At 43.6% G+C, this 12,896-nt stretch overlaps 1 long non-coding RNA gene across 1 annotated transcript; it reads right to left on the reverse strand.

Annotated features, from left to right (window-relative positions):
• Window positions 1-1,855: 1,855 nt before the first annotated feature.
• On the reverse strand, window positions 1,856-7,996 carry LOC108391139 (uncharacterized). The gene is made up of 5 exons (XR_001851687.3): window positions 7,914-7,996; window positions 7,408-7,509; window positions 6,874-6,995; window positions 5,535-5,731; window positions 1,856-3,017 (listed from the first exon to the last, which is right to left on the reverse strand). It is a non-coding gene; the product is annotated as an uncharacterized lncRNA (long non-coding RNA).
• Between the last annotated feature and the right edge of the window lie 4,900 nt (window positions 7,997-12,896).

Below are 12,896 nucleotides of genomic sequence, written 5' to 3' on the forward strand. Positions count from 1 at the left end.
TGCTATTATGAATGGGACAGTTTTCTTTCTCCTTCTTAGGCTTTATCATTAGTGAAAGAAAGCAACTGATCTATATGTTAATTTCATATCTTGCCACTTTACTGATATCATTAACTAATTCCAAGTTTTTTTTTAATTGACTCTTTGGAATTTTCTATGCATAAAATCATCAGCAAATAGAGACAATTCTCCTTCTTACTTTCCACTTTGGGTGCCTTTTATTACTTTGTCTTGCCTAATCACTCTGGCTAAGACTTCCAGTCCTATGCCTTGAATAGGAGTGGTGAGAGTGGGCATCCTTGTCTAATTCCTGATCTTAGAGGGAAAGCTTTCTTAGTAATAATTAGATACAAACAGCATCAACTGAAAAAGGCTTACAAATGGTCTTATAGAACAAGAGATTCTGAACTGGAAGCTTCCTGCTCTCAGCTCTATTTCTGAGAATAATAGCTGAATAAAAGCGTAACACGAGCCCGATAGTTAGAAAAGATAATTGTGTTTGTAGGTGTGGGCATTCACACAGTTCACACAGACATACTGTGTAGGAATGATTTCTATCATGTAGGGTGATGGGTTTGAAAAAGTCAGTTGGTAATTAATAACCCTCAGGGGGGGTTAATTGTTATTTTCCATTTTTATGAGCTTCCTTCTGAAGTCCAATAAATAGTTAATGAATCATTCAGTAGCTAAGGAGAAGAAAGCTATATTAATCAGTGCCTTTTGTACAAAATTGTTTTTTTTTATTATGACACTGATGTTTGCTGGTATCCAGGAAAGCAGTCCCAAAGCAATCTTAATAGATCCTACAAAGGGAGGTATATGTATGCAATAGATGGAAGTACGATCATGGAATTCTCAAAGGGTAAGTGGATGTGTATTTTAGAACAGATAATTGAAAAAGGCATCCTATATATTTGAACACTGCTCACTGATAACTAAAGAGTTCTTAAAACCTAAGGAATGGGATCATTTAACAACACATAGAGTGACTGGATTTCTGAATTCACTTAAAGGGCTAACATCACCATTCCCAAAGCAAGAGTTACATCATTTCTGTGGGGTGGCACCTATTCATTTCTTCCCTTCTCTTCTTAATATTCCAAATCTCATTTTTGGTTGTAATGTTTTCTGGTCATTTGCTATGTCATTTCCCAGAAACCCTGGCCAATTTAAAAGGGTAAAAATTTGTACTTTCTGATTTGAAATTTTAACATCACATGGATCTCACACTGAACTCTGCCCAGTGGACGTGAGGGTCACTCCGTGGTAACAGACAACTTGGAGTGAAGAATTTATGGAGGAAGGTAAGTGCTATTTGTAAGACCTATAGCTGTTGATAAGCATGAAAAACAGTTGAAAAGTATATAATTAATGTCCTGAGCTTACCAAACTCCCTCTTACTCAGAGATAGCTTGAGGCAAAGTGAGAATTTCAGAAGTTAATACAGCAAACAGAGCTCTAATCTCTAACCTACATGAGGATGATCAGGCCCCGAAAATATCCTTTAGGTTACAGAGACAGAATTGCCACAATTGGTGAGAACATTCCACTTATATTAGTAATTCTTGTATTATTAATAACATAATACATTAATAATACTGACTTACTGCTAAGAAAGTATTCCCTCTAAGATCAGGAATGGGATGGCAACAAGAATGTCTCACTAGTTAGGGGAGCCCAGGAACTGGGCTCGGGGTCACACAGGGCCCCCCGTCTGTGGAGGCCCAGCTCGCCTCCCTTCGGGTTCACAGTGACCTTTTGACCTTTGGATCTTCAGAATGAATTTTTTTTACCTGGGCGAAATTCTTTCAGAACTCTCAAGCATAATCCTGTCAGACTTCTCTCAAAGGTGTATTTTCACATATAAGAGGCAAATGATACTCCCAAACGGGAGTCAGCCCAGGGAAGGGAGAGTGTCTGCCCTGTGAGAGGTGATCACAGGCAGAATAGAGGTAACCTGCATATGGGGGTTAATGTGGGCGTGGGAATTGATATAAATGCCTAAATGCTGCAAATTGCAATGCCCCAAATGTTTGCATAGATATTTTTCACCTTATCCATTTACATTTTTAAATAGACTTTATTTTTTTTAGAGCAGTTTCAGGTTTACAGCAAAACTGAGCAGAAAGTGAACCCAGATACCCCCCGTCCCTGCACATGTTCCTCCCCATCGGCGTCCCTACCGCAGGGGCACACTGAGTACAAGGGACGCAAGTACACTGACAAGCCATTATCACCACAAGCCCAAATTCCTTCTTGTTCTCTCTTCCTCCTTTAAAAAAAAATCCATTTCTATTCCCTTCAGGCCTACTTTTATTTCAATGTTTCAGAAGTTTCCAATTATTTAAATAATAGGTTTTGACAGCAAGATGAAATAGTATGTGTCTCTTAGCCTTGGTCTCATTATCCACCTTTCTTCAAAGTACTGAGGGCAGAGAATTCTAGGTGAGTTAGTTCAGGCACAGAAGGTGCCTGCTCATCTGCTGCTATCAAACGGAAGCTCCTAGCCAAGACGCAGCACGACTGATACATGTCTCTGGTCTTTCTATCAATCACTTGATGGAAAAACGTATTAATGTACTTCAGGAGCCAGAATCGCATCCTGAGGCCCGACTGGTTCTCATAGGCCTTTATTCGATCACAAGGGTGGAGTCGCTCTGTCTGGCAACCAAACCCTCTCTGTGTGCAGTCGCTCAGCGCAAGCAGCTTGCATCTCAATTCTCTGCCGCCTGCACACCTTGCGGTGTCTGCCTGGGGCTGGGGGGCGGTAAGCCCTTTCTGACATGACTTTTGGCTGTGAGCAGCATGCATTTCACCCTCTTGCATGACCTCTCCGAACACTGATTCTCACCACACTGAATTCTGCACCACTCAGGGCCACTGGAAGACTGACGCGAGTTGCTATATGCAGGGCCCGCCTGGAGGGCATTGCGTGGCTGTCGCTGACCTGCCTCTTCCCTCGTCAATCACTGTGTCCTCAGGAGCACCACTGGTGTGATGCTGGCGCCAGGTGAGCTCTGTGGGAAGACATCATAGGACAGTGAGTTTGTGCCTTGTGAAGTAAAGGGCTGAATTCAAAATAGTAAAACGATAAAGACTATTTCTCCACAGTTGGTGAAACACAAAGCGTGAAAGTCTAAATCTGTCCAATGTGAGAAGTGTCATTTATGCCCGACTTACCTGTAAGTAGCTCAGCTCTCTGCTCCTCTCCCTCCCCCCTGGGCCTTGTCTCCCTCAGACGTGGCCTCCTTAGGGAGGCCTGTCCTGACCTCTGAAGTGCGAGGGAGGACTGAGCCACAGTGGGAAATGCAGCCCAGGACGGGGCTGGCGTGGCCCCGGTGAATGGCGGAAACGGCCAGGGTGGCGGTGGGTCCACCTGCTGGATTTTCCTTGTGATTGGTTACGCGTCCCTCAGCCTGCAGCCCCGACGGTTACGGGGCTCCACACTCGATGTGCTGGGGTCGTATCAGGAGGGGACCCAGGTAAACACCTCCTGCTCACACCGCCCTGCTGCTGCTTCTCAGTCATTCATTCGCTCCTGGAACACCCGCCCTCTCGTGCATTCAGTCTACCTCCGGAGAGGGCGAGGCACCCACTATGTGCCAGGCATTGAACCACGACCGCTGGGGAAGCGATGGGGAGGCAGGCAATCCCTCCCGTGCAGAGCTTCGCCCTCATGGTGCAAACCACAAGCCGAAATACATAAACCGATCTTTGCTAGAGCAGGGAGCTGAAAGGCTGATTTTCATAAGACAGTCAAGAAAAGCCTCTTTCAGGGGCAGAATCAGCCCTACATCCCTTCAGAAGATCTGCAGCCGCAAAGGAGCTCCAGCTTCAGCTCGCCCACGGGAAGGGAAACGCCTGCTTCCATGGAGAAGAAAATGTTTTAGGAGCATGGGCGTCACAGTGGCTTGTACCCAACCTGTTTTCTGAATTTATCTGAAGAGGCGAATGACATGGTTTAGCAAACTGAATACATTATAAGTAGTAAAAAGGGCCCAAGTTTTAGATACTGGTTGGTTGAAAGATTGGTAGATTCCCTTTACTTTTCTGGGCCTTACATCTTCCTAAAAATAATAAAGACAATAAAAATATCTACCGTATTAAGCCCTGGAGTTACCCTTCTACATGTAGCCATGGCACACTGGTACAAAATATCTAATCATAATCTAAAACATTTTGTGAGAAATACCTAACTGGGTGATATGAGCCTGATTAAAGTGTCAAAGACTCACAGTCTCAGAGAGGTTTTCGTTTATTGTTAGATATGATCCAGTGAAAAGGAAACATGACCTCAGCTCTAACTGTATCCCGGCACCATCTCCCACTCCCTCCTTAGAAAGGCCCATCTGTTGGCCACCAAAGTGTCAAATATATTTTGAAGAGCCTTGGATTAATAGAATCATCAAGACATACAGGTAGGAAGAAGGGGTGGGTGCCAACAGTGTATGTGGTTTCAGTGGCACTAACACTGTTTGTAACCATTGTTCCTAGGAAAGAGCAGGACAGAGAGGGGACACACATGTCTGCTGGACCAGCTGTGGGTGTCGCTGGTCTTTGTCAGCCCTACTAACAAACTTTCTGGCTTCCTTCCCTTTCCGTGGTCCCGTGTCACTGATCCACAGCCTCGCCTCTAGCTACATCAAGATCTAGCCATTAGTTTTTTTTTTCTGTGATAAAGAATATTTTTCATGTGATCACCTAATGAGAGGAGGCGAAATGCTGGCGATTCCTAATTGATAAATACCCAGGAGTATGCGGAGCGCTACAGGCCACGGGCCCTGAATTCTGAATGGCTATCAGGCTCAGGCCTACGGCACAACCGGATCAACCCCGAGCACTGTGGGTCCTTGCGGGACCGCTCATGTCCACGACTGGCACACCCTGTTCATGGCCCCTTTGGGAGCTCTAGCTCTGCTGAGAATTCAGATGCTTTTGAAAGCTGGTAAAATGTGAAAGGTCTCCCAGCTCTGATCAGTATAATTTGTCCTATTTCTTATGGAGTAAGTCACTACCAGGCTGGGCAAATTAGCTCAGCATGTCAAAAACTAGGTCCAGTAATGACAATAATAACAAAAACAAAGAGGATTTTGGAAGAAGAGCCAGATTCCAAGCCTAGTTCTGAACTCCTCTGGAGTCTCGGGTAAGTACCTCTTATACTAGTTGCCATATTTGTAAAACAGGAGTCCTAAGCCTGCCTACCTTCTAGTTGTGTGGAGGGGTCTGTCTGCTGAAAGCATGTGTGCCCTACAGTCGGGCATGTGACAGAATGTACAGCCAGGATCGGTATCTCCCCAGGCTGGCCGGCCACGTGGGCAGTCTGCATGGCCCCCGGATCCTGGGGCCCAGGCAGTCACAGGAAGGGGACGGGTTGGTGCACTTTGTTCTCTGGAGGTCTAAATTTGCAACCATGAAGGGAAAGAAAGGCCATGTCTTTATAACCACAGCAGAGTAGAGAATGTAAAACTGAATGGGACAAATGCTAACAGTGTTAAGCCTGAGTTACTGAAGTAATTGCCCACATCTACCCTTACTTTAGGGTATGACTCTTGAATTCTCTCCAGTGTAGGAATCACACGCTTCAGTCCGTTCAGGAGACTTGAGCCCCAGTTGCAGGGAGAGCATGAAGCAGCCCTGAGGCTCTGAGCCGAAGTTCTCCAGGGAAACCACCTCCTGATTCATAAATGCCCATCACCAGAATTCTCTGCAGTTTTCCACACATGACATTTCTCTGTGTTCAAAACATAATAATACTAAGCATCTGCGGGACAGTGAATTGATACCAACATCAAAACATAAACACATGAAGTAACAGGATTTTATAAGTTCTGCTTTTCATATTTTCTTTTTCATAATCTATAAAAAGAGTATAGGATAAGCAAAATGGTTGTCTCCTTCTAACTACAGAGTTTTAGCTCTTTCAACTGCATTAATCCTTCAAGATCCTCCCTCATAGTTTATAATATCATTTAAATTTTACTCCAGACATTTACCCTTTCCATATGTCCCTCGCAGGAAACGTGCCTGAGAACAGAAATTCAGGGAGACACGTGATACCCAATAATATAAAACATTTCAAAGGGAACAAAAAGAACATTCTGATGAAAACACTTGGTGGACTTGGTTTTAGTCAAATATTATCAAAGTGTCATTCCTGCGGTAACCATTATTTTACTTCCAAGGGTTTATTTTTCCTGACATTTTTTGAATGCTCTTATATTAAGAATAACAAAGGTTATTCTTTCAAGTCTTATTTCAAAAATATATAGCTGAAGTCCCTTCTCCAATTAGACTTTCCACCAGCATTTTCTGAAGCCATAGGCATTATTTGATAGAAAAGTACCATTGTTAGGACTCCAGAACCTCATAGTAGATGAGATACTGCTGAAGTTTACGTGTCACGTCATTTAAAAGATGAAAACTGACATAGAACACTGAAGGGGATCCATCAGATGATTATTAAGTATTTTTGACAGTTTGCATTTTAATCGTGGGACTGTAAGTAATGGTTAGTTTCTGAAAAATTCAGCCAGTCATATGTCTATGTATCAACAGAGAAGTATTGCTTCTGGACATACTTCTATGGCCCAGATGTGTGAGTGAGGGATGTATGGTGACTCTGGGCTGGAACTTTGGATTAGGTAACGGGATGGAATGGGACAGGAAAGACTTAAGATGCCTCCTTTAGACAATCTTACAACAATAAGGAAACTGTGCCGGTGGAAACCCTCTTCATAGGCAGGAAGGCTTTATCTTCTGGACTTTCACATCAGAACATCTTTAGGACTTAAATTATTTATGCACTAACATTCTTAAAGTTTTTGCCAATAAAATGGATTTTCTTACGCTACCCAGACATTTAAATACACTCACGATAAGGATGACAAGCATGTCAGGAGCCGCCCGTCTCATCCCTCCTCGACATCCTGCAGGCACCCCCTGCCGAGTGGGCTGCTTAGTTTTCTGTGTCCCCTTGGCTGGGCCGTGGTCCCCCACTGTTGGGTCAAACCACAGACATGTTGCTGTGAAGATGCTTAACATGTACAATCAGCAGCTGTGGAGTAAAGCCCTCCCTATTGTGGGCTGCACCGACGGAGCTGCAGGCCTGCAGAGCTAAGGCCGACGTGTGCAAGATGCCCCCGGACAGCACGATCAGCTTGCCCGCTTCCCTCCCACTGGCCCACCGTCCCTACTCTACACTTTTCCAGCCCCTCCTCTCCCACGTCTCAGTGAATAATACCAACTGCGACTTGGTGCTAAAGTCAGATAGATATTTAGGCCATTCTTGATTTTTCTTTTCCTTTACCCCCCCCGCACCCAAACATCACTGTTTACCACTATTACCACTGTTTACCACTGAAAGACACATCTTGTTTGCACACTATTCCCCATTTCTTCTGTGCTCACCCCGGTCCACGATGCCAGTGTCTGGCCTGGACGATCGCCATGGCCTCCTGCAAGGTCTCCTATGCCATCTTCGTCCACTAGGCTGGTTGATCATTCAAAGGCCTCACATCAGACACAGAACAAGGCCCACATTATTAACCATGGCTGACAAGCCCAGCATTATCTGATCCTCAGTCTGACCCTATTTATCCCTTCAGCCTCATGTCAAGCTGGTAAGCTGCTGCTCACTGCCTGAGGCTCTCTCCTCCACACCCCAACCCAGCTTTCCACATGGGCTCTTCCCCACCCCAGGGCTGCATCCCCTGCTCTCCCCACTGCCTGAAAGCGTCCCCAATACGTCCTGACCCCTTTCCTGGCACTTAATCAGAGGGCCAGTAGGGAGTTCACCCAGAACTCACCCCAAAGAGACATGTTCTGTCTGGGAGGCTTTAAAAACATTTCCTTCTTGATGTATTATATAATTTGTAAATATTTTATTTATTAGTCTACGTATTTGTATTTCTTACCACCACTGGAAGATAAGGTCTGGAAGTGGATGAATGTATCTATCATGTTCATTTTTGTGATCCCAGCAAAATCCCAATTCCTGAAACATAGGAAGCATTTTAAATGTGCTTTAAAGGAAATAAGTTATTCCATTTGCCTGAAAAAAACGCTCCTTTAGCTGCAAGCTCTTCCCCTACTATTCCCTGTGTCACTAGACCAACAGCCATTTCTCTGACAAAAACATTTTGAATTTTGACACAGATATCCAGGAAAATGAAACAAAATTGGCACAGGAAAATAGAACTTTATATCTCATGTGGGTAGCCTGAAAGATTTGGTTTGGATTTTGGATAGATGCCTAGCTAGTTAGCTAGATGAAAGGTAGATAGGTAAATAGATCTAGTTATTTAAAAAAATATTATATAAATAAATGTAATTTACATTTATATTACATTTGATGGGTATATAGATAAAATGCATACATTATGGCACAATAACACACTAGAAAAATATACTTTTCTGAAAATTGCAGTTATAAAGACCACACTGTAACAGGAGGAAATATTATGACATGGTATTCCGTTAAAATCTATAATGCAAACTGGCCATTGCAATACAACCACAGGCATATACAATGTGTATATGCATATAAATAAGGCAAGTCGCTGGCAAACATAAAAGTAGTTGTATTAGAGTTTATTATAATATACTTATTACATCTTCAAAATTATATTCATGTTTTATATAATCTCTTCTACATAAAAGCAAAAATAAGGACAAAGTGTACAATAAAAACCTCCCAAGAAATTATTGTTAAGTCAATCTTAAAAGCTGAGTCATACCAGGCTACAGGTAACAAATTTTCCTGCTGGCGGCTACAGGCACTTGAGCAGTAGTGTATCTGGGGCCATGTAAGAAGAGGTGGTTCTTAAAACAGGAGATAAAAGAGCCATTTCAGGCAATTTAAGTCAGGTATATTTTTCATAAACATTGCTGATATCTAGCCATTTGGTCTTCTATCTAGTCCCCAAACCAGCACAGCCAGAGAAACAAAATAAAAGATGAACCTTGAAGCCTGCATCCCATCAATCAAGACATGAAGATAATAAATGTTTGTCTCTTTGATGTAAAATTTTTATTTCATTATTAAAAATAGTGGAAAATAATGGTATTTCCATTTGAAACAAGTCTAAAGACCATCAACTCATTTTATCTTTCATTATTTAGGTCAAGCATGATTCTGTGAGAGGTACTGTACCACCCAGGTGGCCCCAGTATGTGAAACGCAGTTCCCACGTTCATTAAAGACCCCAGTGGACAGCACGCCTTGGTCCTGGGGGTGGCCCCGCCCGCGGCCCGGGGCAGGGGGCGCTCAGAGGCAGGAGCCTGGCCTTCCAAGAAGAGCCCTCCGTCTGTCTGCAGAGGACATCTGTACCCCGGAGGATGCATAGGGTTTCACCAAACACAGAAGAGAGGGAAAGAACAAATGAAACAGAGGTTTTAAAATATCATCATTCTTGACTGGAGGAGACACAAGATTAAAGAAAAGGAACTAGTATTTTCTTTTTCATACAGAACTGACTTGTCCATTAATAAGGACCCAGTAGTTCATTTGTTCAGTTATATATACTTCACAATGGGCAAGGAATCTTATTAAACATATTAGAAAAATAAAAATAACATTCTTTGTTTAAAAACTTCAAGGCAAAAATATTACCAGAAGAGATCAGAATATACTTGGGCAGAAAGAAATGATTTGCTATTGCATAGGAGATTTTTTTAAAACGTGTTAGGTTCATGGCAAGTTGTATTCTACCTGCAGAGTGGCAGAAAACTGTTTTTGGATTTATTTTTAAAATATAACTTCAGCAGTTTAGTTTTCATATGTGCAATTGATTTGTTTTCCTTTTTAAATGCTGATGCTGTCATTACATGAGACAATAAATGTTAGTGAACAATGTAATTTTAATACAGAATAGCATCTGCTTCAAGGCAGTCAGAGCCACTTGTGAGAAATCTTTCATACCTAAATCATAAATACATGCTTCTTGTTATGCAAGCTCTCCCTGCTACAATATGGAAGGATCATGAAAATCATGGCCTTTTAATTAATTTGATGTCTTGACATGGACAAAATGCAAGAAACATTAGCAAATTCGTAGAACACTTCAGACGTATACGTGTAATTAAAACCCGTTTCTATTTTGGAGAAATGATGTCAGAAGCTTCACTGCCCACTTATGACCTCTTTTCCACGCGCATTTGCACGAGGGCAGTCTAACATCAGGTGCCCCGAGCGGTCGGGCCGACCGTGTGGGGGAAACACCACCACGCTCCTCGTCGGGGTTCCATGCCTCGATTCCACGGAGTTCTCCTAGTTCATGTGTTTTTCATTTTAAGTTCTGCCTCCTTGAATGCTATTTCCTCTCTGCTGGCTTTCACCAAGGTCAAAGGAATCTTCAGCAAATAAAAAATGCAAACAGCCAGTCACGTACTGGAAATCTGCCCACCCAGTGTCTAAAGAACCTTAACTTTAAAGTTAACGAGTTCATTTAGCCACAACCAAGTCAACAACAAGATTCTAATGGTCAAGAGCAAAGAACAATCATATGATGTACTGAAGATATTAACTGTGATGACTTTAGCTAATGTCCCTCGTTTGTGTTCAGTCTCTGGGGACGTCCGTGGGGCCGCTCATCCCAGGGACAATCGCTCTCTAAACAGCATCCAGGCGAAAGATTCTCTCATTCACCTCGGAACACACCCGGCCCTCCGCTGCCTACAGGGCAGCTCTGCTCCACGACGTTCACCCAGAGGCAGAATGGGGCCCCCAGGATTCTCCTGCCAACAGACCAGCAGTGCGGCACAGCCTCAGGGGGGATCTCCGCCCTGCACGCATGCCCCCTCGCAGTATCCGCGGGCCGGGAAGCCTGAACGTGACATGTGAATACGGCCTTGCAGAAACCTTCAGTGAAATTTTAAAAAGTCGTGTGCCCTGGGAATGGGAAGTGTCCAGTTACTCATCACCAGATAAAGAAGTGACCGGGATTCCATTTTCAAAGGAGCTACCCAATTACCCACACGCTTGCTGTCTCATTATGAACACATACATGTATGTTGAGCAGTTGGGATTTTATCACTAAACTGAAGCTGAACTCAATTTTATAAATTAGAATACATTAAAGAGCCTCTCTGACCATCCACATTATAAGCAGGTTTCAAAGACATTTAGAAATGCGGTTCCTGCTTCCCAAAAAGCAGCTGACACGTGCGATTTCACATCGCAGCCTCCAGCTCACATACTCCTCCATTTTGGTGTCTTCTTATGTTAGATGTTTATATGTTAAATCTAAGCCAGAGGCTCACAGGACTAAATTACTCGCCGTTATAGCATTTTCCCACATAAAATGTGGAGAAACAGCCTCCTGGAAGTCATTAAAAATACATTTCTAAGTATATGATTCTGATATAAATGTTCCAAAGAACAATTCAGTGTAAAAATATTGGACTCCTTTGGCTTGTTAAAACAAATTGTATGCTAATAACACGAAGGAATTTTTAAAAATCCATATTCCTCTTCTGTTATCTCTTGATATTTCTCCATTTTCTAAAATGAATTTAATTATTCATTCAAGAAACATTTTGAGGACTTGTATGTCCCCAGCATCATGCAAAGCACAGGAGACCTTCTGGTGACCGAGAGGACACAGTCCCTGGGGCGGGCGCAGGCTGCAGAGCAGTGATTAGGAGGTGACGTATCGCCAGGACTGGGTGTAGTTTGGACGGAGGCAGGGACAGAGAGAAGTCCCTGAAGACGATTAGACTTTCGGAGTTGACAAGAACGCATATGGCCGCCTCATTCTCAAAGTTAGAAAAACAAACGGAGCAGGCCCAGGGGGGTGGGACCAAAATGGAAAGTTACTTGGGGTGCCACGCCTGCAGGAATCTAGACATCCACGTGCAAGAGGCAAGATCAGACATGAAATATAATTTAGAAGATGAATATGACTGTCCAGACATGAAGATAGAATGACAGATGACGTAGGACCAAATCCTGAGAGTCACTAACCTCTGTTAAAGATGGAGGCAGAGGAGTCCGGAAAAGGATCTAGGAAGGGGCAGCAGAAGACAGAGAGAGAAAAGGTCAGCGGCCGCCGGTGTCGGGGGCAGCACGTTCTGAGATGAGGACTCGAGAGCTCAGCCGGCCCAGGGATGAGCAGCACGTCCGGGGCTGAACACAGGTGACAGGCTGATGGCAGGGGCCCCTTCAGTGAGGGAAGCAAAAGGCAAGCAAGGGGGACAGTGACCGCAACAGTCCTCTCAGCCTGGAGGGAGAGACGGCAGCGCACGGAGGGAGCTGGGGTTTTAGTTTTCCGGCTTGTAAGAAAGGTGAGGCTTGAGGCCATTTGGTCGCTCTTGGAAGGTAACCAGTGAACAAAAAGCCCACAGAGACAAAAGCAGGGAAGGGAATCACCGAGCTCACATTCAAAAGGAGATACTTCCAGCAACAACCCGAAGAGGACTTAGTTACAAATAAGTAAGAGACTTCCCCACACCTGTGTTACTCTCGCTCTGTTTAACACTTTCTAGCTGATTATTTACTTACTAATATACTTAAGAACAACCTCCTTCCACAAAGAACTTGAAGTGGCTAACAAAACAAAAAGCACAAAAACTAAACTGTATCACAAAATTGTAAACGAGATGTGGGGATTCGGGCTAAAAGGAATATGGGTAGAAAGATCATGAAGCCAGGTATAAGAAACATGAACAAAGACATGCATTTGCTAGAAATGGAGCAAGACTTGGCTCAGGGCTTCCTAGTGAGCAAAGCAAAGAGACAAACACAAAATCTCACAAGTCCCAGAATATCCAAAGCAAAGGCAGACGAGCGCGCCAGGACAGAGCGCCGCCTCTTCAATCAAGCCAGGGAAGAAGTTTTTCTCACAAAGATGACACAGGGAGGGAAGCAGTGCCTTCCTTACAACCTGTCAACAACTGAT

Source organism: Manis javanica, chromosome 15, assembly GCF_040802235.1.
Source record: "Manis javanica isolate MJ-LG chromosome 15, MJ_LKY, whole genome shotgun sequence".
Classification (NCBI taxonomy): domain Eukaryota; kingdom Metazoa; phylum Chordata; class Mammalia; order Pholidota; family Manidae; genus Manis; species Manis javanica.